The sequence below is a fragment of the Diachasmimorpha longicaudata genome, chromosome 4 (genome assembly GCF_034640455.1).
Source record: "Diachasmimorpha longicaudata isolate KC_UGA_2023 chromosome 4, iyDiaLong2, whole genome shotgun sequence".
In the NCBI taxonomy this organism is placed as follows: domain Eukaryota; kingdom Metazoa; phylum Arthropoda; class Insecta; order Hymenoptera; family Braconidae; genus Diachasmimorpha; species Diachasmimorpha longicaudata.
The window spans coordinates 6,411,976-6,439,858 of NC_087228.1; the positions used below are offsets into that span (position 1 = coordinate 6,411,976).

Below are 27,883 nucleotides of genomic sequence, written 5' to 3' on the forward strand. Positions count from 1 at the left end.
GAAAATGCAGCTCCGGTTGAGGGGAAACTTGGAAGAATAGTTATTCCCCTTTCAGGTCGATGATAATCATGTTGCCACGAGCATTGGGACCTCTCATGTGCCAGTGTACTGTTACTGATCACGAATTAATTATCTTTCGTGCAGCACTGTGCAGACGGAGGCAGGGGAAGCTGTTTCATATAATAGTGAGATAAAGATTTCAAATTGTTCGTGATCATGCGGGCGTGCTGGGTAATTCATGACCCGATATACATTGTCAATTATGCATATGTCAGTATCGCGGCTGTATCCAATACTATTAATGATATTCTACAGGTGTCACAATAGTGTTTCCGATGAGGGTGATTACGAAAATGACGGTAATGATGGTATTTAAATAGAGATGAATTGAAACGCGTGAGATGAGTGTACAGATTTTATCAATTATTGTGGTTATGTCTAGGATATTAGTGGTGATGGGTAATTTCTCCGATGATGATGGCGATTCTCTCACTCCAGTGAATGTAAAAGTAATTTTAACTGATTTTCAATCAATTCTCGTTGGGGATTATTATTTCTTGACTGATGATTGTTGCGAACGTTATAAATTTTTATGACTCATGAATATCATCATCATACGTCTGAATGAAATCAAACTTTTTAGTCTTTTTGCTCCCGGATGGAACCATAATATTGGTCGGACTTGTCAAATTTTTCAGGTTCTCGAAAAAATTTTCTTTGGAGTATTCGGTCAAAATTCTCTGGAAGAATTTCCCTAATGATTTACATTATATGAGGAGCCAGAAAAATCTTCATGGAAATCTTCGACGGACAATAATTTCGAAAATAAGCAATTAAAATATTAATAAACAACAATTTTCTCGGCCATAATTTCCTCGTCAACATCTTCTACACCAAAACTATGAAACTTTGAATCACAAACATCCCCTTCCTCCCCCATTCCGCACCCCAATATTCGACTATCCCCCCAATTAATATTTCAAAAATTCCAGGCTCATGATCACAGCATCCACTGCGTCCTGATCCCATGGTCCTGACCAACAGTACCATGATGGAAACCAGAACCTTTTTTGTTCCTCACGATCACCTCTCACCGAATTCGGTCCGGTCCACATCGGGGCGACTGGCCCCCGGATGTATTTGTATATAAACCTCCTCCTCCCGTCTACCCCCTCCACCACCCAATCGAACTTCTCGGAAATTTCGTGTCCCGATAAGTTTCGTCAACCGCAGACAGGATGCGTGTAAGAATGCTCCCTGCGTGGTTTTCATTCGCCTCTTCGGTCGTTTTTATTCCCTCTCCTTTTTTTTTCCGTTCGATCGACTTTTTTCCCCCCCCCCTACCCCCACCTGTGATCACGATGATCCCCTCCTCGGCCTTTCTCCTTTGAGGACCCCAGCCTCCGCTGGGCCCTTGCAAGGGGCCACTCGGGTTACCGGTGCGCGCGACTAACCCCGGGGATTAATTCGAGATCACGAGGGGGCCGGAGGGAGGGGGGGAGGGGGTCGATGAGGCCCTCTCCCTGGACACTCAGGGCATCTCCACTGAAGGAAGAATGAGAATAAGAGGAAGGTATAGAAGCCGGTTTCCACGAGGTCGGATGCCGTGCAATCGGCCGTCGTCCAAATATTTACGATCGTCTTGCCGTCGTCGGCTTTATGACGCTGGCATTTGCGCACCATAAAGGCGTCACGATTCTCATTATTTTTTCACGTCATTTCGAGTTTATCCCCCTTGACAGTTTGGATTTTTCCAATTTTCTTGCGACGAACAGTGATATTCGGTGATGATCAAACATTGAATTTAATTTTTGCGGTTGGAAAAAGAAATTGTCGGCCTCCGAACAGATATTTCTACGTTTCAAGTCGTCGAATAATTTCCAGAGCTTTCAATTGTCACTAATTCGTCTAATTTTTTTTGAAAATACAATTGAAAAGCTCTAGCACGATATTTCTGAGTAATTTTAGAAAGGAAATAGCAAATTCTCCTTGAGAATTGCTGTTTCGTGTTGTATTTTCCTCGATACATTCCCGATATGCGCTGGATACACATCAAATTAATGATCACGACATTATATCTGTCTTCATTTTTTATGTATTCACGATCATGTGATACTATTCCCGGATTTATCGGTTCACATGGGAGAGCGAATGTACAGTCAATTTCAGGGACACCCGCAGCGGGACAATTCACGTTTCATGATTGAGGCGGTACCATTCGATATCGATGAGAGATGGGGAAAAAAAATGATTCCACATTGGTCTAGGTGATGGTGGCGTGTTCGATCAATTATTTACAGATTAAAAAACATTATGTAAGGGCTTTATCGATCGATGGAATACAATCTGATTTGTTTATGTGCAACAGAGAATTGTACTGGTGACGAACGTATTCGTTAACAATCTTGTTTGTTTTTATCGCGTGCCATTGGATGTGGAAATGCTGCGTTGTGAGTTATTTCTGTAATTGATGTGGGTTTTTTTTGTCACTTCATGAATCATACGTTCGGTATTTTTTGTCTGGAAGTGGTGAGTGATAGGGAGAATGAACGAGAATGAGAGAAACAAAAGATACAGTTTCAGGATTTTTTTGCGAGATTTTAGAAACAAGAAATGTCCAAAGTTGAAAAATAACTTTTATATTTTCCCATAATTAATGCAAATCTGGGGGAAGGTCTTATATAGAAGAAGACCCTACTCATGCAGTCTTTCGTTTAATGCCGGCCAACTTTGCGCCAACTTTGCGCCGATATTGCCAACATTGAGCCGAAATTGGGCCAATTTTAACCGAATCCGTTCTAGATTTTTCGAATCTGAAGGGTAGAACTCGTAGTTCTTAAAATTTATAAGCAAAATCCATGGAATTAATTGTTTTTTTCCCTGCAGGTAATACCAACGAATGGAATTCCTCTCAGAGAGTCACAGAGATGACATCCTTTCCTTCATCCACAGGCACCCGGTGTTATTATCGAAAGCGTCAGACATAACGCGAGAGGATTCGTAAAGTCACGAATCACGATTCCTCCGGTTCTCTCTTGATATCGGGCACCTCATGCCGGTGTTGCGACTGTCGTTGAGTCACGGTAGGCGCTCGGACTGAGATTTTCACCGCATTAAATTTATTACATCCGGCTGGCTATGCCCTATCCCCCTTCGAGAACACCTGTGCAACCATACGCGCACCCTGTGAATACGGGACTCCAGGTACTCTAGGCGAATCGCGATGGAAAACTAGCGCAACAATGCGATGGCGCGAAAACAACTGGACGAAGGAGTTCAGGTGGTAACAGGAGCTTGAACTACACAGAGAGAAAATTTTTTGAAAAATTACGTGCCTCTTCCGTAATTTACCAGTCGAAATTACGGTACAGTTACGCACTTTTTAGTCAATTTTTCAAGAATTTTTCACTCGGTGTACTTAACTCTGAGCCGATATTTTTCAGACGTAAATCTCGCAATTTTTTGCGTTTATTCGAGAACAAGAGGTACATTTTTACTTTTCGCAAAACTATTTCAATGGTGATTTGAAGGCTTAATTAATTTTTAGGAAATTCGAAGGCATGAGAACATGGAGAGGAATTCCTAATGCGGATCAGAAAAATTGGGGAATTCCTTCATTTGTCCGACAGTTCTGCAAAATTTGCTGGGAATTAATCCAAAATTTATCTAACAATCCGTATTTTCAAAATAAGAATTTTCTTTGATTTTAGAGGGTTGTGAATGATTGATGAGTTCCCGAAGGAGTGAGTAGGTTGTCAATTAATTGGACAGGTGCCATGTAGTTGTTGGTTATCGTGACATCTTGGAAAAATGGGAACATTAATTTTTAATGAGCAACATGGAAATAAGAGATAGAGAGAGAAGAAACAGACAGTTGCAACGACTGAATGTCAATCACTGAATTGTCATATCAATTATTAAATTCGCTTAATATGTTCATTTTCCTCCCACCAGAAAGTTGAAGTTCAAAATTCCCAATCCAAGAAGATCATTTCCAAACTCTCTCAATCCTAGAATTTCAACACCAACGAATGCCCAGAAGAAGATGCAGATGCAGAAGATACAAAATAAAAATTTACTACGTTAAATAGAAAACCAACAAATCACACAATAAAATAGAGAGGAAACAATTTTCTGACGGCACTTTCCGTGCAACATTTCAAAATTTAAATCATAAAAATATCCCAACAATTCCAACAACACTGAACCACTTTCAACCATTTCTCTCCTGCATAATTAATGTGCCATATCAATCATCAAAAGATAAAAACTATAGTTTCCCCCGGCAATGCAGTAACATATTAATTATCTAATCATTCACCAACACCTATCGAACACTCCTTTGTCCTGAATTATGACATTTCCCCTGTTGTATCACCGTGAACTGTCGACTTCCGTTTTGGGCGAGTGTGAGTGACTCAGGCTTTTACGATCTCCCAGTAATAAATAATAAATTGATACCGTACCGCGGCAAAATACGGAGATATCTCCGAAGGATATAAACACCATACCAGGAGAGGAAGTAAGAGGTGAAGTGAGGGAAGGAGACAGGACGAATATGGAGAATGAAGAAAGACGGAATGTTGCCTCGCGTGTTGCCCGGAGCTACTTCACCTGCCCCTGGGTGCCCTCCTCCTGTCACGGCCCTGTCCAGCCACTGGTCTCCAACAGCCACAATTGAACAAAGATGGCGATAGGAGAGAGAGTGTGGCTCTCTGATGCCTCCAGTTTGATTTGCGATACCAACTCCTTTCCTCTCTCTCTCTCTTCCTCAGGATCTGGGGCCCTTGAAATATTTTTCAATCTCTTTCTCACTCACTCGGTGATGTTTCGGTATTTTTTTAAATTCCTCGCGACCCCGCGGGACAGAAGGGCTCCGCCTCAGTGTATATATACCATCGTCGAGTTGCTGCTCCCGGTTGATCCTTGCGGCCGCGCCCAAGGAATGGAAGGATATAAAGGGAGACCCGCGACGGTAAATGAAGATTTATAGGAAGGCAAACGCACGCCAGTCAACGATACCGAATGATGCACACGAGAGGATCTAGTGGGCTTTCTTCGGGGATCATAAAACATTTGGAAATTTATTCGGTGGATTTTGTTCATTCATTGGAAGAAAGACAGTTCGCGAATGTAAAAAATCAATGACATTTTTTATCCACACGCTGCAGATTTGATCGCCAAGTTTTATCAGGATTAATTCATTTTCGTGAATTAAAAATGAAATAAATTAATAAATTTGATGGTGATTTGTTCGACATTTAATTGGCATCATCCCAATGTCCTGACATGATTTCAAATGATTTGATTCCTCGAATTTCTGTACACGTCATAACTTAATGATCTACACTTTCCAAAGATGAGGAGCAATCAATTTGTCCATTTAACTTTCTCACTTCTCGTGAAGTATAGAATTGAAAATCATTGAATTAAAAGACCATTCTCGATTCATCGAGTGAAAAATTGGAGAAATCTATTCGACAGAGAGTGTCACCCTCAATATTTTTTGTCTGTTTCCACTTGAATGCAGATCGAAGAATTCAAATTATTTTCAGTTCATTACAGTCCATTTGAACCCGATAATCACGCGATTCTAAGAATCCAAAGACAGCCCTTTGCTCCTAAAAATCCCTATAACCTCTCGCTTACTTCACTTATTCATTAATTACTCTCCCCCCCATTTCCACATATATTTCTAATCAGTTTCCCATCGCCATCACCGCACTAAAACCTCTCGTTCCATTTTCCGCAGAAAAACCCAGATTAAAGTCAAGGTCATCGTCGAGATCAGAAAACCGTTTTGCCCGCACGTTCCTCCGCTAATCTCTCCCCCCCCCCTCAGCCTCCTCATCCTCCTCCTCCCCCAGCAGACGAGTGAACGATTATTTCCTCACTCAAGCGCCACCTGTTAAGCGTACCCCGGCCAGCCAACACTGTAAAGATACTCTAACGACTGTCATATGTCTCCGGGTGGCGGGCACACGACCACGTACCGTGGGTTCAACGGCTCTCGGAGGAATCATTTCACAGCTCAGCCACACGACTGCAGAAAATACGGAGAGAAACACCACTGGAAAACTTATCATCATGTGACGGTGAATAGTCGCCGCAAGGCGGAACTACAAACGTAAACAAACCGACTACTTCGGTCTAGTGAGTGAATGATGCTATGATAATTGCTGATGGCTGATAAGACGTTAAATCGTGTCAATAATTAATTGTACGATACCTCTCACCATTTCTTCATCTCATCCCCTTGTGGTAATTAGAGAGAGGTGGGGGTGGAGTGTTGGTACATCATGTTACATCACATCGCATCACATAATAACACATCGCATCGCATCACATGGTATCGCATCATGTCACATTGATCACTGTGGTTAAACAATTTGTCTATCGTCTCCGTGGAGATTCATCATGTGACATCACTTCGCATCACATCGCATCATATCACATTGATCACCGTGGCGAAACAATTTGTCTATCGTCTCCCTGTCGATTCACCCTGTTACATCACATTGTGATCACCTCAGTATATCCTCTATAATTGTCTTTAATAACCAAAAAAATCAGTGAAAAGACTTCGAGAACTGTCGGAATGATCAGGATATGAACGCAGGTCGATTCCATTCATTCAAGATATCGAAATGACCCTTCCAAATGAGGATGTTAGATCCAAGAATCATCATTACCCCTCATCCAAGAGGTGCAAGCCCTTCTTCAAAGGAAATGATTGTCCGAAAATTGATGGAAAATGTGGGAGAGTAAAAAACAAAAATGCTTTGTAACCACTGTAGCTTCACCGAAAGGCAAAGGTTAACCGAGCGAGTCCCCAATTACACCTCCCCCTACCCTTTCGTTCCCCTTTTGTACCTGAAACGTCGCGTGAAATTGCAGGATGGCACGCTTTGGACGCGCAGGTTAATTAAACAATCACTTCGATAGGCTCTCTTGCCCCAGCACTGTGCCATCACTCATCGATTCATCAAGGGACCAAGACTGGTGGTGACTCGGAGAAATGAAAATTAGGAGTTTAGGAGACCGATGAAATTTCACCGATTCAATGATCATCAAAAATTGGAGATTAAAATCACTGAATTTCAGTCCAATTTTTCTGTAAATCAGTCTCAAAAATTCAATTTTGAATTAAAAAAAAAAGAGGAACCTACGATTTATTCAGAAATAATGCCCACATGGATCCAAATTTTTTAATGACCAACACTAATCCCGACTCAAAATAGAACATTTTTTTCTAGAAAGTGATAGTGACAATTTAATTTTGTTTTTGAGAAGTAGAAGTGAGGGAGCTATTGCGTTAGAGCCATTACCATTTACGATATCACACGAGCTGTCTCTAACGTATTATCAAAGTTATGTGATAAAAATATGATGAAATCAAATGACCTAAAAAATCGAATCGGAACCGGATGAATTTTAAAAAAATTCTCGTGAGGCGCTTTCCCCAGTAAAATCACCTAAAAACGAGAATTTTTGCAGAAGTTTTGGTGATTGCAGAATTCACGTGGGGAAACAGGGGTAGGGAGACGGCTGAAGGATGAGTGAGGATGTGCCTGTGCCTCGTCTAGAGTGGAATTATGAATGTTAGAGGTAGGGAATATGGTGTTCATCGGTTGTCGCTGCCTGGAGCAACTGACCTTCCTGTAGTTGCATGACCCATGCCTTCTTCGGCGTCTACATCCTCCTTCATTCTGGCCCGCGCCCCATCACCGACGAGGGAAAGAGCCCCCAGCTGATGCCGCTCTCCCATATCATTTCCACTGGATAAAATACCGGACGAACAATGCAGAGCTCAATCAGATGGTCAGGGGTGAAGAAGGTCAAGCAAAATGAAGGGACATGACGATTCAAAGAAAGACTGCGATAAATTTTGAAAGTTGGAGGGGCCTGATGGTACCTGATGGCCATTTCTCACAATCTCCCAGAAGATCTCGTCAATTTTTCCATCTTCCTTGACACCAAAATCGTCCTTCAGACTTATTTCCAGAATTTTCTCCCTTATTCACCTTCTGCAATTTAATTTTTCTTCCTCTTCCTTGATGGAACTGTTCATAGACCTCCTGGAGCACTGAATCATCTCCTCAAATTATTCAAAAGTTCACATGTTGCAACACGACAACTGTATTATGCAAAAGTTGAGTGAAATTGTTTATCTAATGTAGCTCGTGGTTTGCTTTATAAAATGTGGGGTCTCTCGAGTCCCTGGTGATTCGTTTCTCGATATCAAACGGTGCTCCAGGCAACTCACCTTCCTGGCAATGCTGACCTCTAAGGACCCCTAGGAGTGGCCCAACCCAACGAGTCCGTACGCCCACCATTCCGCCTTTTCTACTCTCCGTTATATTCTCGTATAAAATCCCAACAAGAACGTCCCCGGGGCCATACAATAATCGTTTTTTTTTTTCATCATCGTGTGTGTAACCAGTACTATGTACAGTACATATATGCCTCCTGGATTTCCATGATTCTGGATCTCAATGTCTAGGTGGAATGCCGGGGTGAGCCCCGATTACAGGAATGGAACTGGTGTCCATACACAACTGCCACGAAGATTCCGAATATTTGTTTAACGATTATGGGAATTTCGTGGGAATTCGGCGACAATCGGTGATGATAACGAAGGAATCTTCCAGGGAATACAATGAGATTTTAAAAAATCTCTGGTGAAACAATTTTTCCATTTCGATAGCTTCAAATGTCAGTTCTGACTGATAATTTGATATCAATTCGCGATTAAATTTCGAAATACTGTCGACGTTTTTTTCAGGTAATTTATTATGAATATTTTGGCAGGAGCCGATGTAAAAAAAGAAAAATATTTGTAATATAAAAAAACAATAAACTGAAGTGAACTGAAGTTATATTGAATATTTTTCTGTCCAAATACAATTAATCCTCTCAACCGGAAAATTTCCCAATTGACGGTTATAAACATTCGAGGAAACAGAATAGAATAATTAATATTCATTCTAAACTAGTCCAACAACACGATACTTATACGAATGAGAAACTAAGACGATAAAACTAAAATATTCTCCATAAAAATTAGCTACACTACAGTAAAATTCAAAATTTATTCCATTTTGTATTATCTCAATTCGTCTCATGATTCAACTTTAATCCTCGGTAGATTAAACTGCCATTAAACCATACAAACACAATGTTAATTAACGTATGACTAATTAAACGGAAAGGTTAAGCCTCATTGGAACGATAATGGTTTACTCAAGTATTATCTGAGAATCTCGAAACTCACGTGATGCAACCGATGAGTTTTTCCTCGGATTGTAAATCGCGAAAATGTCGTAAAGGAGAATTCCCCCACTCCCCTCCCAACGACCATTGAATAAGTTATTATCCAGTGTTTGAAGTTATTGCCATAAATAACGAACGTATTGGTGAAATAATTGGCTGACAGACCAATCTCAATAAATCGAAATTTATACACAGCTGCGCCGATCAGCTGATTGATCTTCTGTACTTGGCTGAGGGTTTAACTAGACTATTTGTCTCGTCAGTTATTTACTTTTGGAGGAGTCGTTATCTCTTCTGGGGTTGAAAATAAATGTTTATTATCGGGGAAGAAACTTCACGATAATTTTTAGTTCTTGCAATACTTTAAAATCATCTATTGTCTGATAACTTTAATTAATAACAGTTCAACTCTAGACTATTAAATCGGAAGAATGAATCAGATCTATCTGATGGATTTACGTCAACACATTTTTAAATTTTTATCTGATTTAATATTCAAACGCTTCGATGGACAATTGAAATAAATTGAGAAGTTATGGTCGTTTGAATAATCAATTATATCACCTAATCATGACAAAAAGAATCGATAATAAATTATTTCCCTATTTTTTTAGAACTAGAGGAATTTTTCAAAGTGAAGTCTCCCCAAATCTCCAAATCTCTGATACTCAAGTGCAACAAATGGGCCCCAATATTTTATGAATCAATATTTTAAAATTTTTAACGATCGTTTTCACGAAAAATTTCTCCCGATTGTCTATGAAATTGGAAATTTTCCAATCGCGTGGGCGCCTCGCACTCGACTATATTCCCAAGGGAAACTGGATCATCAAAAGAATTTTTTTTCTGCTCGAGCTTACCCATGAAGTCGATGCCTGGCCATATGAGGACGCATTAAAAATCAGGGACACGCGAGTGTCACAAGCGCGTAGGTCTCCCCCAGTTTTATCAACAAGAATTCTCCCTCGGGATCGACGTAAAAAAAAAATCCTGCATCCTCTCTATATTAACGCATTAATTCGCGTGACGCACGATATCTTAATTATCGATTCAAGTGGCCGACTCGCTATCGACTGGACGCATCCGGTGTGCAAAGTGGTAAAACTTGATTTTACGATTTCCTATAATTTATATCGCTGAGGGACCCCTTGATGTGTAAGAAGATTTGACCACCAGATCACCGTCATAGCCAGAGAAATGATAATATTTTTATTTATTCGATATTATTCGGTTTCATTTCGATCATAAAATCCTTCATATCCATTAAAAACATCCGACGGGGATGTCATCGGTGAATTGAGTCGATAACTCAATCGAAAAATATCGTATTTATTCATCATCGTCTAATTACGGAGCAATAATTAAGCTGAACAAACTCACTGTCACTTATAATACTGTGCGCGACTTACGCCCTTTTATACGCAACTGAGAAAATAGTTTTAAATGTCAATTTTCTTCTACTGTGCATATTGAAGCCTGATGAATGCTAATTAGTACCAAATTCGTCGCATCTTCATTAGAAACCTTATATCAACGTCTGCAGTTTATCTCGAGCTTAATTTAACCAGAATTTAATTATCATCGATTGAAAGCTGTATATTAACCGCAGTTAAGAATTTATTAACTAGTACTACTATTAATTAGTCACTCTATCTTAATTTGAAGTTTTTCAATGTTAATTACAGACTTTCAAAACGATTCAGATTTTTTATATATTTTAATTGGCAGCTTTTCATTAATGGTAATCGATAGCTCTTCATAAATCTGGATGAAACGTCTTTCATTTAATATTTTGAATGTTCTTGCCAATCAGAGGATTCTTTTCAGGATTAATTAACGTTAATCATACCTTTAATTGACCAAAAACTATCTTGAAACACATTTTTTTACGTTAACGTTAATCAAGAGCTTTTTATTCATTCATATTCCACGTTTCAGTTAATTACACATGTGAATTGTGAGCTTTTCATCGATACCATTGGAAAGCTTCCCACCATTTTATTCAGTATGACACAACTGAATTGTTTAGTATCAAAAAGAAAACTAGACGATGGCATTCTCACGAACACATGGTCCATAACTACTTCAACCACTTGTCGGGTCTCCAGCATCATCAAGAGGCGATGGAGAAAGTGAAAATAGACAGTCAGAGAGATTACACCGAGTTTAGAAATATTATTCATCTCACACACACAAAACATCTTGAACTCGACAACCATTACTTTAATCTTTAACGTGTATCACGCGGATGGGGTCGAGAAGATCAAACGAGTGATTAATTCTTCACGGAATTCACGTTGTTGTATAGATTGTACTGATGCAAGTGTAGCATCGGGAGAATAACAATCTTGTGAATTTCACGTGTATCAGAAGTAAAAATTATTGAGTGAAGATCTGATGTTTTTCTTCCTGTGACAGTTGGAAGAGAATACAAAATTGTTCCACTGAAGTTGTTAAGTCCCTCTTCATCAACAGAGTTATGTTAATAGAGAAGTAATCAAGTAATCAAGTGCATTGATTCAAGATCGATAATGGAGTTTGGAAGGTTGCAGAAAGTTAAATTGAGATTAAATCAGACTGTTGATGAAAATTAATGAAACTTTTGTAAATTCAATCGATGAAGAGCTCAAATTTACCCAAATAGAACGTTTTAAATCAATGGAAATCACAATATTAAATTCAGATGAAAAACCAGTATTCAACTGAGGATTAGTAACAATCAGTTGGATGAAAACCTCAGTTCAGAGTGAAAAATCTTTTGTCTTCAATTAACAATAAAATTTGGAAATTTGCAAAGTGCAATAATCCCCGGATTTTTTCATCTCTTTGAGTTCTGCTTTCCCCGGAGGTGAAATATGTTTATCGGTCGGAGTGAAAACAAATGCAGTTGAAAAAAATTGATAAAAAATTATGTTGAATAAAAGACTGGTGCTTGTAAACGAGAAAACGGAATGAGCGAGTTACCTTGTCCCGCGTTTATCTCATATTCCCGTGGCGGCAGCTTGACCATTAGTCGTTGTCAGGATACGTCCGGTCTCGAGGAGCACCACTCTCAAGAGCACCAGAAAGAGGGAGAGAGAGAGTTACCCCGCGCCTCTCAACCTTTTTTCATCATTTTGTTATTATTTCCTTTTTGCCATCTCGATTTGTTTCTCCGAGGCGCAACAACATCGGGGGTGGTTCACGTACGGTTTATCCACACCGACCCCTCATGTTGGAATTGAGCACAAAGGAAGACGTTATTGTAACGTGACCCGAGCACACGAGAATTAAGATATCGGACCGGCCGACGGTCTGAATGGGATTATTAATATTTTCACGTCCGGGAGAATTGTCTTTTTTCGCTTTCTACAGGACTTCCACATTTGAAATATTAGGGGTTGAATTTTTAATTAAATTCCAACATGTAATCGACCTTTTTGTGATGACGACAGGTCATATCCAGAGAATGATTAGAAAATTAGGAAATATCGATCGATAATATTGGGATTAGATGATGAGTTTATTTCTAAATGACATAGAGTCAATGATTAAATGAGCCACTACAATCCTACAAAATATACGAGAACGAGTATCCAATTTGTTTAAATAATTCTTTTGCTTAAAAAATGTCCTCATTTAATTTCTCTCATTTAGAGACTTCGATATTAATCAGCACGATAATTATGTGTTTACGTCTGCTCCGATGGCTCACAGGCGGAAATTACCTCCATCAAATAAAAATTTTCTTCAAAACTCCTCGTCTTTTTCTAACGTTCATTCTATTCAATTTAAATGACATTAAAAAAAAAATAGTGAACGAAGATAGGCGCCCCTAACAGTCCAAGCGAGATGTATCATGAAAACCCGGTTTTGCAATAAGAAGCGGAACGACTACTACACAACGGCTCTACTGTAGAAATAAATAAATAAAAAAAATCGAGATATTCACGATGATCGAGAAGATCCTTATTCACGGTCGATCAGACACGCCCTCTGATCTTTGCCTCGCACCCTCTCGCATACACTTTAATCCACGCAAAACGAGTTTTCAAAATAAGATTATTTGCTGGCAAACAAAAACACATCGTTATCCATGCATTGAATGATTATCACCGATCACGTGGAGTATTCCATCGGTGGAAGGGGAGGGGAATTTTTCAATCATCCACGTGGCATATTTGGATCTAATTAAATTTAGTTGGAGAGAATATGTATTCGCACAAACTCGTAAATTCTTTACAGTAATTACACGAGTTTGTTTTTTTTTCTTTTTTTTCAACATTCCATTCCTATAAATTTCATTTCTCAGGAGTCATTTTCTAGTAGTGTTGAATGATATTGAAACTTCTCATGTTTACAACAGGAACGGGTTTTATTTACACCTGATGAAATCAACTTCAATCAAATCATTTAATTAGACTTAATTTTCTTTGATGTGAGTGACTGATTGGTGAAATGGTAATGAACTGTAAATCACCAGGTGATAATAACCGTGAAGTATTTATAGGAATACCGGAATATCTATTCTATACTATCAGTGGGTTCATTCTCTCCGAAGCGATGATAGGGTCATTAATCATCGATGAATAGTTGTCTTCATCGATAGAAAATTGATAAAAAGAAGGAGGAATTTTTAGATACTTTTATGAATGTTTTCAACTATGAAGTGATTGGTCTTTTCTAATGTCTCACTCGTTGTGTGCAAGGGTCATATGGACACAATAGCATATGGTTGATCGATGCTGTCCCATTGTTCACTCACCTGAGCGATTTTTACTCTATGAAATCAATCGAAATCACTGAAATAATATTCGCTCTTTCATTCCGCACATCAATTGTATCGAAACTTATTGATCTAGTTTCCCAATCAACGGAAATTTATTGCTAATTGATTCGGAATCATTACTCTGGGGGTTATATCCGTCTCAGTACGGGGACGCCATCGCCAGACGGCGCAGTAATCCAACGCATTCACGAACGGAGTTCGTCACACACAAACATCCCACAAAAGTGGCTCCCAAAAACTGAATAAACATCCCAATATCAATTGTAGGCGCGTAGCACAACCTCAACTTCCAAAAAACCATCTCTGTGAGGCAGTCATCCGCAAAACCCTCAAAATTTCCCTACCAAAATTTCGTTCTGAGTAATTTTCCCCGAAGCAATCCTCCCATCATCGCCCATTAATCACAACTCGCAATCAAATACAAAGCGAATTCATCGCTTACAACCTTTACCGACAAATTATTTTACCATGAATTTATTTCCCATCGCATTCAGCGGTGCAAAAAATCCGGGACGGATTAATGCACCACTAAAAACAATTTCTTCACGTTCAGCAAACATTTATGCTCTAACCCGGGATAAATCAGTGCATTACAGAAGGTGCACGCTCTTTGTTTCTCTTCTCTGGTGCACCGAGGGGAACAGGTCGAATGAAAGTGCAGAAGGCACATCCACAGGGCAATCAACGAACGATTATCGTAATTACGATTGCGATTAACGGTGATTCCATTGGTGATGGTGGTGGTGGTGGTAGTTGGGGCTAGAGGAGTGGGTCCAACTTCTCCCGGGGCCTTGTGTGCTCTTGAGGTTTGGTGAGCTTGACGGGTGAGGAAGGAGAAGAGAGAAGGCCTTGCATTATACTTTAGCCCCATCCACCTTCTCAATTCACCATTTCTCTCCTTCTCATACCATCTCTTTTCACCTCTATCTCTTTCTCTCTTCACTCAGGACTTTCTAATATCTCGCCGATCTCCAGAGTACAGCCGGCGGCTCCTCGCACAGTGGTTCTCAGAAATCTGTATCGTCTCCTCATCATTCGGGCGCAAGAAACCTAATTGCCTTCCACTCGATTATGTACCAACTGAGATCAATCCACGGGATAGCCAATTGGAAAAATAATTCTCTCCGTATTTTTTTTTTTAAACAAGCCACCAATCAATTATCTGCTAACAAGCTTACATCATTTTTTTGTTTAACATTCATGAAAACTCGTCAAGTACACGAGTTTTCTCCTAGAAATTGTTCCTCCAGGGGGATGGAGGGGTGGGGAGGTCTGTTATAATGGCATAAATCACCAGCACATACGTGAAATGAATTTTGTTGATGAGAATCAGAAAGAGGGGTGATTTCTTATTTTCTGGATGTGATTATTCCAAAAATGGAGTTATTCCCACGTGAGATTCACTTCAATAAATTTCAACGTTATTCAACCACATGATGGCATTAATTATAAACTAATCTCTTGGAATATTCGAGAACACCTTTACCACTGTTATTCAAAAATTACTCGTCAAATATTTATAAAATACTGAGAAAACAATTTTAGAAATGAATCTTTTACGATCAATTTTACTCCGAACTCGAGAGCTGTTTAAACAGTTTAATGTCCTCAAATTTGATGAAAGCTCTCTGTCTTTGTGAGTCATAAACTTTTCCTCACGTTCCGTCGAGTTCTTCCTTTGAAAAAATATTATTTATAATTTCAAATCATCGAAACTAAATGATTTTCCTCCCAATGTTCATGAGCCGACCTTAAACACGATTGAGAACCTCCGAGTCTCTGGAGTGCGGTTGAGGTCAAAGCTCATCCCCCCCCCCACCCCACCCCCTCCTCGCCATTACCACCCAGTGCATCTCCCCAGGTAACTGGAGCACGCTTGCGTCACAGCATTCCCCCAGGTATCTTGGTAGCCCTGTACTCCTGTACAACGTATGGGGGCTACCAATTTTTCGCTCTCGCCCCGATAAACCCAGGAATGCCCAGTCTCCTCCTCCTCCTCCTCCCCCTTCGTCCCCCTAACCGACGGTATGAGCGCGAGTGAGGTAGACAATGTGTAATGAGCCATAGTAGTTATAGTAGGTGCAAGAGTGTGAGAGCATAACAAGGGGAGCCGCGATCACCCAGTTGGGAGGAGAACAAACGCGCCGCTGTATACGGCGGTACACGCAATAGCAACATTATAAACAAGTTGAAGAGAGACAGAGATTGGTAACATATACGGAGTTTTGGTATTGGTGGTGGTGAGTATTGGCCTCTTCCCTTCGTTCCTCGGCAAATGTGCCGGCTCCTTCGCGATTTGTCACGTTACAATTAATTGCAGTCACGGAGGGGATTAACGACGAGGATGCCTGGCGTCACCTGGCGCCCCTGTTGACTCGTTGGTTGAATCATTTCATATGTAACTGGCAAGAATCATTTGGGTCTATGAGCCGTTGATTGAGGGACATCGGTGGATGTTGGGGATCAGTTCCAATTTTTCGTTATTTATCAGTTGATTTGTTTGGAGTTATTGGGTTGACGGGTATTTAATGACATGTCGAGCGATCACTGATGATTTCAATTTTTTGAAGAATGATGAGGTTGTTCCGATGGATGAACTGACGAATGTCGTTGGATTGGGTGAAGGAATGTCAATCAAAAACGGTGGGACGGGCTAGTACAGGGACGCCATCGCCAGATGGCGCGATGTCAAGTACAATGAGGGATGTGTTCATTGATTAATTGGATGTGGTAATTGAAGACGTGAATTTCAAGCGGTTGGGTTAAGTCAGTTCATACAAATCTTCATTTCAAAAGGTTTTTCATCAATTTTTATGCTCCACCAAATTAACTGAAGAAATCCACATTGTGTCCCTCGACGAAATATTCTCCACACAATAGACAATTGTTGGATAAAAGTAATTTTCTCTCTCCGTATAATTAACATCATTATACCGATGCCGATTGATCATAAAAATTGCTGCTATTGACTAAAAAACATTCATTGTACACAAAGCACAATATCCCCTCACCAACATCCATCAACCTTTTCCACTGACACCTCGGAGTCCTCAATGAATTCAATAGAATCGATACAATGTAACAATTTTTATCCCACAAGTGGAAAATTGATCGTATTGGATACTCCTCCTCAGTCGTGTCCATCGATATAAAAGTTCATCGCTGTAAATAACCGCACACTGGAATTCTCATTAGCATCGTAACACCGACGTAAGTTATTGCGCGTAATGATAGAGGCGCCCCTGTGTGATGTCGACGGAACGATAAAACTAAATAAGAAGCATCTCCTCGAAGATAAAAACCAGAACAATAGGTGAGTAATATCATTCCAATGTCCTCGATGTTCCAAGAAATTAACAAAAGTAATTCTATTTTTTTTGACATTTCAATTGCAGAAGAAATGTGGTATGTTGATCCTTTATGGAGAGTAATATCCCAGACTAAAAAGGAGAAAGGAAACGAGATATCGAAATATCTCGATATCTCGAAAGAACGTAAACGTAGGATGATGATCTTACAGAGCAAGACAATCGACAATTGAAAATCCACTGAGGATTGTCTAGTTATGACGCGACTCCAGGAATTCCATTTTGAGGAAAGCCTCCATTCGGAAGCAAAAATAAGTTAATCTCTGCAGTACCGACGGCGCCGGCGGAATTGGTAAAATCGCGCGGCTGGACGAGGGATGCTATGACGCGCGGGTTCGAGTCCGGGTCAGGCAATTGGAATTTTAATCTTTCGGAAGTCGTCGAATGGATGTCTGTACCCCAATAATCATCAAGAAATATTATTTCCCAGTGAAGCGTAATTGATGGACGCCATAGTGGCCAAGGTTTTCCATGATTTTCCCTAGCCACCAGGAGTCTCACAGCTCCTGGGGTAAGTGCAACACGACTAGCGAGGAAGTCGGTTCACGATACCCCAAATTCAATGTAAAAACCCGAATAGGATATACATGCAATAAATAAATATTAAGTATAGTAAGTCTCGAGTAACTGCCAATTTGGCACCAATGATTTTGGCTCTCAGTGCAAACACCAAAAAAATGTAAAATGTCCCTAGTAAAATTCGAATGCGACATTCTGAGCTAAATGAAACTAGTTCGTCCCCACGTGGAATAATGAAAAGCTTTCAAAAGTAATAAATAATGCATCGAGCTACTGCGATGGGGGTAGGCCATATAATTCATTTGAGAAGACTCACCAGTCTGGTGCGAAGGGAGAAGAGGGCACGACTACTCACGAAACCCCCAGTGCAAGTATATAACCCATTCGTTTCATCTCGCCTCCCAATCCCACTGCTGCCATAAATTCGAATGCTACTATCCGAAGGCTCTAATTGCATTATAAATTGTGCATGCGCATCCTCAACTGGCGCAAGCGTACATACCATGAGGGATATCGAAGTAGACCTCAACTCTCTCCTCATCCCACCACTTCAACGCATCTCTTATAAACCTCCCCCCCTCCCCCACCCTTCCTTCTACCCCACCTACCCCTCACACCGTTATTACGACCAATCCACGCACCTTCTTGTGTTATATGCCCCCCATGGAAATAATTCTCTAAAAGAAAACCGATGCAATGTGAGCCACAATTAATTTCATCGCCGATACTTTACCTCCGCTACCGTGATTCACGGCGATTACAACTAGAGGGTATAATTGTATTACTTTGCGGGATTATACCGATCGTTTTCATCCAGAGATCAATTCCAGTTTCCTGTCTGGGGGTTAAATACGAGCTGATGGGGATCGGTATTTTAATAGGAAAGTCCGGTAGATGGCGCTGGGCGGATCCAAATCAGCCGAGCTGATTTGAGATGATGATAATCGTTAGACGGAGGGCTATTGAGACGGAAGGATTTCATTGATCAGCCACTGATTTTCGAAGATTTGATAGTTGGAAAATGACGATGAATGCGGCATCATTCTGATTGACTACTTGATGGGAACTTCACTTGTGGGAATATGAAAGGCGGACGATGAAGGTGATTGTAAGGGTGAGTTCTGTGAGACTGAGTGGCTCAGAGCTGGTTCCAAGTTTATTTCGAGCTTGACCAAAGTCAGCTGAGTTCGTTCATGAGTCTATTAATGAAGATGAACGCAAGTTTAACGAAAACAGACGAAAATCACCTCACAGGATCACTTCCTCCCCCGTTCCTGCATCATAATCTCCTAGACACTTCGCGATTAAAAACCTCGTGCTCCAAATAAAAACTGGTAATAAATAAATAGTCGTTCTCAAGTTAAAATCCTGTGATTTACAATCAGCTATTCATCATTCATCATCTGTCATCCGAAAATTATGAGAACCTTGGCGAACTAATGAAGGAATCTGGAGCTTCGTTACAGCCACATGAAAGCGAATGGAATCCCATGGGCTCCTGTGTCTTCTCGTAATAATCCGGCTGAATAATATTTACGAGGAGTTACATGTCCCTGGGAAAACCTCGGGTCTTGGACGGGCGTAACAATAATCCCTCCACCCGGTCGCATAATTGTGCATCCTTCCTCCCCCCCCACACACACACACACATACAGGATTTATAGACCATCCAAGATACTGCTCGGCATATCCGCACTCCAACAGAGTTACCCGGTTTTCCTTCGATCCTGTCTAACGATCTCCCATTGAGTCGACCGCGTGATTCAACCGCGGAAGGAATACGTCTAGCCACATCGTCCGGTAACTGAGATTCATTCAGCATGAGATTGCATTAGAATTCGTTCAATTTGAACTTATGTGGCTTGACTGAATTTTTGTGGAAACATTCTTATTGCGGAAGGCAAATGCAGATGTCCTGATGTATTAATGGAGGCTATTGAAGTATTTAGGTAGAGAGGGTCGTCAGTCAGTTAATATAAACATAAATAATGATTCCATAGGAATAAATAAGAGAGTTCTTTGATAAGGTGACGAATATTCTTTTGGCCTTTGGAACGTCTTTTGTCTCCACCAGACATTCACGGAATTTAAGCTTTTCTTCCTGGTGCCAATTATAAAATAAAGAAATTATACTGATAAATCCACTGCCTCTTATATTTAATTAAATCCCATTTCCAATAGAGAGATTCGCATCTTGTACTGTATTTGTAATTTTATATTTTTTTAGTTTATAAAATTCTCGCGGTCTACGATCTCTTAAACTGTAAAAAGTTCTTCGAAAAATGATCTAGATATCTTGTACCGTTCAATTTTTACGTTTAATTACAGAATTAATCCAATGTGTATTTCCTAATGAATTTATCATGTAGACAAGGCCTGAATCAATTAAAAAATCAACATTTTCATATGCCACGAAGTATGTAATTTTCATTACTCGATGGGGATTACCTACGAGATAACGAGTGCAATGTAAACGTTACCATCACTATGGTACAACGTAATGTTGCATGGATTAAGGTCGCGTTATCTTTTCTAATCGATTGCTAATAATTAATTCAATGAATTAATCCGCACGAGTGGAGGAATTCCTACGCTTTCATAATTCATTAATTCGCTGTTATGAATTGGTAATGAATAGTGTGAATGATTGAAATGATTTTCGACTCACCATTGTGGAGTTTGCTCTTGGATTCGCGTAGGTGTTCGATGATGGAGATGAGGGGTCTCCGGCCAACACTGCCACTACCCCCACAGCTCCCAGGGGAGTCACGCTCTGGGCCGTCCGCCAGGTTGTCACAGTTCTAAAACACAAGGCGATTCATAATTAGTAAAAAAAAAATAAGAAACAATTTTTCATAGAGAGTTATCAAGGAGAAATATTTTGGATGAGAGGGCGGACCCATCCCCCTGCCCGATAATACCAACATCCTCCTCCTCCTCCTCCCCCCCCCCCACAAGTAATCAATCGAGTCAATAAAATCTAACAAGCGAAGCATAATCTTCAGCCCACGCGAAAAAAATCCTCAATCCTTTCGCCTCGACATCACGATAAAAAAAAGCATTAAGAACGTCCCCTTCAGTTACCTCGACCAACAAGTCTGCGGTTCAAGACTACCTCATCACGATGCAAAACAAGGGGTTTGTCAAGAAGTCCCAGTGTCTCCTTCAAGGTTAAGGACTCAGTGCAATTGAAAGACAACTACATTTCCTCAATCCTCTCGAGTCAGCTACAAACACTGAAGTGACAACTCACCGCAATTGGTACCGTAATATCCGGCTTCCCAACATCGCAAGAATCTGGAAAATCAATTCGTCAACTCATGTGTTTTCCACGAAGATAAACTTCACCGATCAACAGCTGGTTAGTTCAAGTAGCCGTAAGGATAATTTTTCCGCGATTTTCCCGGTCGTTATTCATGCGAACAATTATGTAAATCCTGTGAGAGCCAGAAATATCGTTCAACTGGACTTGATATTCAGCGTCAATGTAGTTCTGGTGTATTAGCACCTGAGAGGATCTTCGTAGAATTGGGATTTGATTGTGTCAGGATGTACCACTTGTACCAGCTGGCCAACGAGCCGACTCAGCTAATGTATCTCTAATGTCGTCCCCTTTATGCTGCGAGGTGAGTGGCCCATACACCGAGTCTTCAAGTCTTCTCGGATTCCGTGAATGATCGTTGAGTGGAACAATGATACGTCCAACATGAACGAAGGATCTGCTTCTTTGCATACAACTTGTACATTGGGAGACTAACATTGGGACAAGTTTAAGTCTCCAATCTAGATGATGAAGTCCTAGGTTGGCGTGACGATAAGGATTCTGTGACGATCCTTCATGACTGTGAAGCACTTGGGGGACAAAACCCAAAACGAGAACATCCTCGAAGGATGTTAGAGATTGAGATGAATCGACATTAGGATAAATATGTGAACTATGAATACAATATAAAGGATGACTGCAGCATATTGTTTATCAACTCTGATTGACAGGATTTGGTTTGGATCCAACGTTTGGTGGAACTGGCAATAGAAGTTTCATGCTTTCGACAAAAGTCAGAGTAATGTCCTATTGACGAAGGCAGATACGCATAACTGAACCTCGTTAAAGTCAAAATATCTCGAAATGTCTAGGACTGAACATGCGCAAGACCAAATTCAAATTCACCGCGCGTGTGGTCTAGCATAAAAGTATTTATGACTATGTTCATCCGCTGTCATTGCAAATTTAATATTCTCCACTATTCTATACACATTCATACATTTATTTCTGTCAGTGTTAATTTTGTAATTGATATTTCAGCGAGTCCGAGAAAATCTATTGCAAAATCCACCGCAATCTCCTCGGTACACGGAGATTGTGCACGCAAGTGATGGTTTGGATTAATTCCCCAACGATTCCAATTATGTATCTTTCATGTATCATCTTGCTGTCGATACATCACCCTATGACGACACTTGAACTGGCTGATCTGGTGAAATTTCAAAAGAAATGAATATCCAAACGCACCTGCGCCAGCTAATTTGTCCGGAATTTATTAATCTCCGCATGGTAAAGTCAGTAACGTGACAGTATCCCATACGGATTATCTTAATTATAGATGAATATATGCCTTAATTGGCTGGTAGGTAAGTTAAGAGGTTAACGAGCGGATCGCGTAGCTGAGGTAGCTGTATTACAACCGGGGAAAAGTGGATTAGCGTTTAGGTCGAAAATCCACGCGAGACTCCAGGTTTTTCCTACAGATAATGAGATGATTGGTCACAAGAGCTCTCTCTCTCTCTCTTTCCACTTCTTTCACTGAACATAACATTCGCGTGTTTGCGTACACCCGCTAATACATCGAGACGGTTCTGGTATACGATGAAAAGTACGACTACAATGTACAGAAAAATGGTGACGTAAATTCATGTCAAAATATCGTAAATAACATCGAGTTGCCTCGGTGCAGGCCGAGGTTATAACCGGCATTACATTTTTTTTTATTCATCTGTTCTTCTAGTTTATTTACGTAACCCGAGTGAACAAGAAAGCAGGACGCCTGGCGGAGCGTGAAACCGCGGACCCCATCGTACCCTGAGATATCGCCCAATAAACCCGACAACAAGGATTTTGAGGAAGTGATGAAAAAGCCTGAGAGGTGGATAAATTTGTTGATATTTGTCAAATGGTAAATCATTTATAACTTCCTGAGTCCATTAGCTTGACCTGAAAAGTCGTGACCAAACTATTCTCTTTATGTTTCATTCAAGAGATTTCTTAACAATCGGAGAAGACAAATATTTCGCTCTGGTTCAGACCCCGGATGAACTCAATCCGTCTCTTCAACCAATTCAACTGATATCCTATCATCAATAGAGATAATGAAATCGGAGGAAAATTGTCGATTACAATAGCGAGATACTCAGTACTGTTTCGGACTAAATCGCGCTTCATAGTCGCTGCCATTTTTGCTCTGACAGTTAATAATTTCTTATTTATAAAAGAACCTATTTATGAAATCCTCAATAGCCAGGTTAAATTACCTGGCACCGTTAAGTCAAAGCCCCGATCCTTGAACTTATCACCCAGAAATAAATAAATATGGTTTCCCCTTCGACCAGCTTTCAGCAATACTGACAGACACCCAAGTGTCCAGCTAATGTCAAAATGTCAAAAGTACACACGCCTGGTTGGTCGCACAAACTGCGTAATACTTCTCCCGCATTCTCACGTGAATGATATCCACTTCAGCCCAGCATCAGTTGTGATTTCGTCAGTCCAGGCTGAGTCCAATCGGCGGAGCGCCTTAAAAACTCGAGAAAAAAAAAAGAAGGAAAAATCATTTGACCGATTTGCCACCTGAGAGGTGACTGGCCCCATATACCCCTCCCCCTCCTTCTCCTCCACCTCCTCCCCCATCACCACCCCCTCCCTATACCGGGGCCTTTTTTTTTCACAATAAGTTACAAATGTAACAGGTTTTAATTGAATTTATCCGGCTAAAAAACAGCAACGACTCCCTTTCTGTGAGGTCTGGAGGTCCCGAATGCAAAAAGATTGGCTCCTTCGAGTGGATGCAAAGCACCTGCGGCCTTCAAATGTGCGCACACAGATGCTTTAATACCATCACCAAACGAGGAAGAGGCAAAACGGTGGAAAATAAGATGGTTTAAAAGAGAAAGAACACGGTGGTACTCGAGTATAAGAGACTTCCTCTAGTCCGGTTGGTCCACATTAATTAACCTGCTCACTTAATTGCATGGCTTGTTTATAGTATGGCCACGGCCATTTGTCCAACGAGAGATGCACACCATTAAGAGACCTCCCCTCGCCTCGGGAGGCCTATTATGGATCTACTACGAATGCATCTACTAGCGGGTGTATCGATTGGCATATCGATAAGTCTATAAAACAGTCGCCCCGGAGGTGCGGCTATCAAGCGCTAATTGTCTCGTATGAATTGTCGAGATGAATCTGTTCAACAACAATCCGAGGTATCCGAGAATAAGTGGGATTAAAAGACGACGGAGATGATGTAATGAGAAATTATTGAACGGAATGTTGATTGAGTGCGTTTTCAAGACGCGAATGCTGTCTAATTCGCCAAAAGACCGCCTTTAGACGTCAAATAATTCAAAGAGAATTAGACAAAAAATATCCGCTTTTAACTCATCCGGGAATCGAACCCATGTCTCCCAGTATCGCGCCGGGCGCTTTTACCGACCGAGCTACCATATACCACAGGCATTGTCTCTTAAATTCACCGAGAATCTCGTTAACCTTCGTCAGACATCAAATAATTCGAAGATAATTAGAATTAGAGAGAAAAATCCCTGCTTTAAGCCGAGAAACGAGACCGAGCCTCCGATCATCATCACCCAATATTTCCCGCATGACCACCATCTCCAGAAGATGCATCAAAGCCATACGGCGTAAATCAAGCAGCAGCGACGACTGATTCCCGTGTGTGGTAGCGGCCCACGCCCGGCATTATATCAGCCCAGCGTCGGCATATTTATTGCCCCGAGACGGCTAGATTGGAACGAATGCCCCGGTCCTTGATGTCCCACACCAACACAAGTATCACGCAAAATCAACGAACTCGAAGTCACCATACTGCTTCCATGGCGTGGGTTATGTGCCTCCATAGTATAACGCACTCGCGCCTCGGCCAATTGATAACACCACATGCCATATACACAAGATTACTGATGAAGAGGGGACGTTGGCTGTTGTATTGAGAATGGCTCATGGAGGATTTGTGGTACCGCTCTTCACCAACAAGATGATCGTCTTCCCGCACGCACCAGCGTCGAGATACCACTGCGTTCATTACCGATCACCCCATTAATCTACGAACCAACTGATCATTCCACCCAGTAAATATCGACTGTAGATAACATCTGGTGTGGTTCACTCGGGCATTCGTCCAGTTGGCATTTGCCAGTGTTGGCATGATGCTGGGAATCGAGATGGCTCCAACAACGTGATTGCGATCAGTTATTCTTGGGGGACAGGGGGAATATTTAAATGGGAGGATTTATCGACGAGGGGAGTAATGGGAAGTTGGAGAATTAAGAGCTGATTGTTGCGTACTGTAAAAGTTACTTCTTCAGCCAAATGATGGGGTTAAAAAATGACGGATAAATTTCCCGAGACGTAAATTCAAGAAGAAGATCTGACAGACGAAAAATCGATGATCCCATAGGACTAATAATTTTCTAAAATTTGATTGAAAAACTCATTTGAAATCGTATTTTCGAGCTGGACTTCAGATCCAGATGAATTTCTCTCCTTCGATTATTGCCCTGACAAGAATAAATTATTACGAGTGTGCGACAAGATTGGATCATAGTCCTGATGTGAACAAGAGTTCATGATCCATACACTCCCCTCGCATCCTGGGTAATTAGATATCCATGGAAATTCAAGTCAGGCGGTGACTGGGCAGTCGGCGATTAATGCGACATAAAATCTCTCGCATCCGTAAAAAGACAAACGAATACCACATTATGTCCAGGCCATTTATTCCAGGATACCTGGACTCCGTGAATGGAAATAAGCAATATTGGCTTACTCGATTTGCCGGACTGATAGCCTTAGATTCAGTTTGCCATAATACGCACTATCGTGAGCATTAAATCCCGGTTGCAGGATCATTACTTATATTCACACGGTTTAGATCGTTATTGGGGTGAATGTATATTTTCATTGGCTCTGATATCATTGAACATGTGTACGATGAAACAGACAGAAAGTTCAAATGAAAATTACCCCAATGGTACAGTAATTTCTGCTCTAACGGCACAGCAGTTTTCGTTTTTACCAGAGAAAAATTTCTCTAACCTACAATAAAATGTGATCATTATCCATTACTTTTTCCTTAATTTCACAATACAAAGGAGGTCTCAATGAGTGACGCTAGACTTAACAATTGTCCGATTGTTATCGACAATCCTAACACGCGACACAACCTAACTGTTACTAACTGACCAATCCACTGACTACAAACAAATATATTTTTATAATTCAATCAGCATCATTCGGTACCAGTTACCGACGTCCTCACCATTCCCCTGAACTCCCCCATCCGCCATGCTAGACCCAAAAAATAAAATAATTATCCCCTCATATTGTCAACAGTCAAACGATAAATAATCGGATTTGTCCGCCGATTGCTCCCCTCACCGATAAACTATCCCCACCCCCTGGAAAAACTCCAGTATTTATTTTGATGAGAAAACGACGGAAGTGCGTTCCCCCATGAAACATTCTCCACCTCCTCATCGAAATACATATCCAGAAGCAGAGGTACATGCCTCACGGATAAGAAATTATGATGTGGGCCGGGTCGTGCTGGTGAAACCTCGTGATCGTACCTCGTCTGGTGTACGCGGGTAGGTTGTTTCCATTAAGATGCAAATGCGCTAATAATTCCAGAGCAGGTCGCTTGTCGCCCTGGTACCGTAGCCAACGGAGATATACCCGGAGCCACTCACCAGTTACACCCTTGATGCTAACTCGATCTCGATTCCACTCGGGCTACACTTTCAGACCCATTTTCCAATTCCCCTGGTTTACCCCCCCCCCCCCACCAACCCCTCCTACCAGGTCCCATTGGCGCCTACGCCCATGAATTAATTATTACCGAGTGTTTTAATTGCCTGAGAGATCGCGACACGAGGACGGTGTGTCCATATTGGTGGAGTTGTTGATATCGCGTGTGCTGTATCTAAAACACCACTAGGTCGATCCCCAATGGCTTCCACCCGAGATGGTAATTGAGGGATACTCAAGCTACTTAAAATGCGAGAGGATGTGTATCAACAAGGAGAAGAGAACCTCAGACAGGTCAGAAGGATTAAAAAAAAAATTTGGCTGATTGGAGTCAGAGAGTGAATTGGATATTTAGAAATTTTTGAGAGGTTAGAACTTGATTCAGCAGCGAAGTGGTAAATCGAGATGAGTTGACATATCTCTGAGTCGAGTTTTTGATCGATATCTCTAATTCTAAGAGAGATAGCGGAATTCTTGTCATGACCTTTATTCTAGCTCTCGATTGGCTCTACGAAAAAGGTTCTGACGAAAATTTTGCTATCTCTCCTAGATTTCGAGATATTCATAAAAAACTGGTCAATAATCAGCAGTGAGTAGTCTCGTTTTACAAATTTACGAGAAAAATTCGTGTGCTCCGACGGTGAAGTGGATGCGGGTGGCTTTCCCGGATGAAAAGTATGGGAAATAGCGGGACAAATTACTGGACCCGGAATTTCAGTTAGAAATTTCCGGGGAGACTAAACAACTCATTAATCAAAGTCAAATTGAGCTTAAAAATATGTCTAGTAGTGTCTTGTCATTCCTACTCCCACATTCTCCCAAAAATTTCAAAATTTTTCATCAAAAACAAATCAGTTACGAATTTCACGAGAGAAACGTTGCAAACTATAACGACTGACGTGAGAATCCTAGAAA

At 40.9% G+C, this 27,883-nt stretch overlaps 1 protein-coding gene across 1 annotated transcript in view; it reads right to left on the reverse strand.

The window, feature by feature from the left end:
* The window catches only part of LOC135161091 (NHS-like protein 3), a 142,502-nt gene that overhangs the window by 105,057 nt on the left and 9,562 nt on the right, over positions 1-27,883 (reverse strand). Inside the window, exon 2 of the mRNA XM_064118369.1 lies at positions 20,597-20,729. The gene's annotated coding sequence lies outside the window, so the exon portion shown is untranslated. The remainder of the gene's footprint in view (positions 1-20,596; positions 20,730-27,883) is intronic.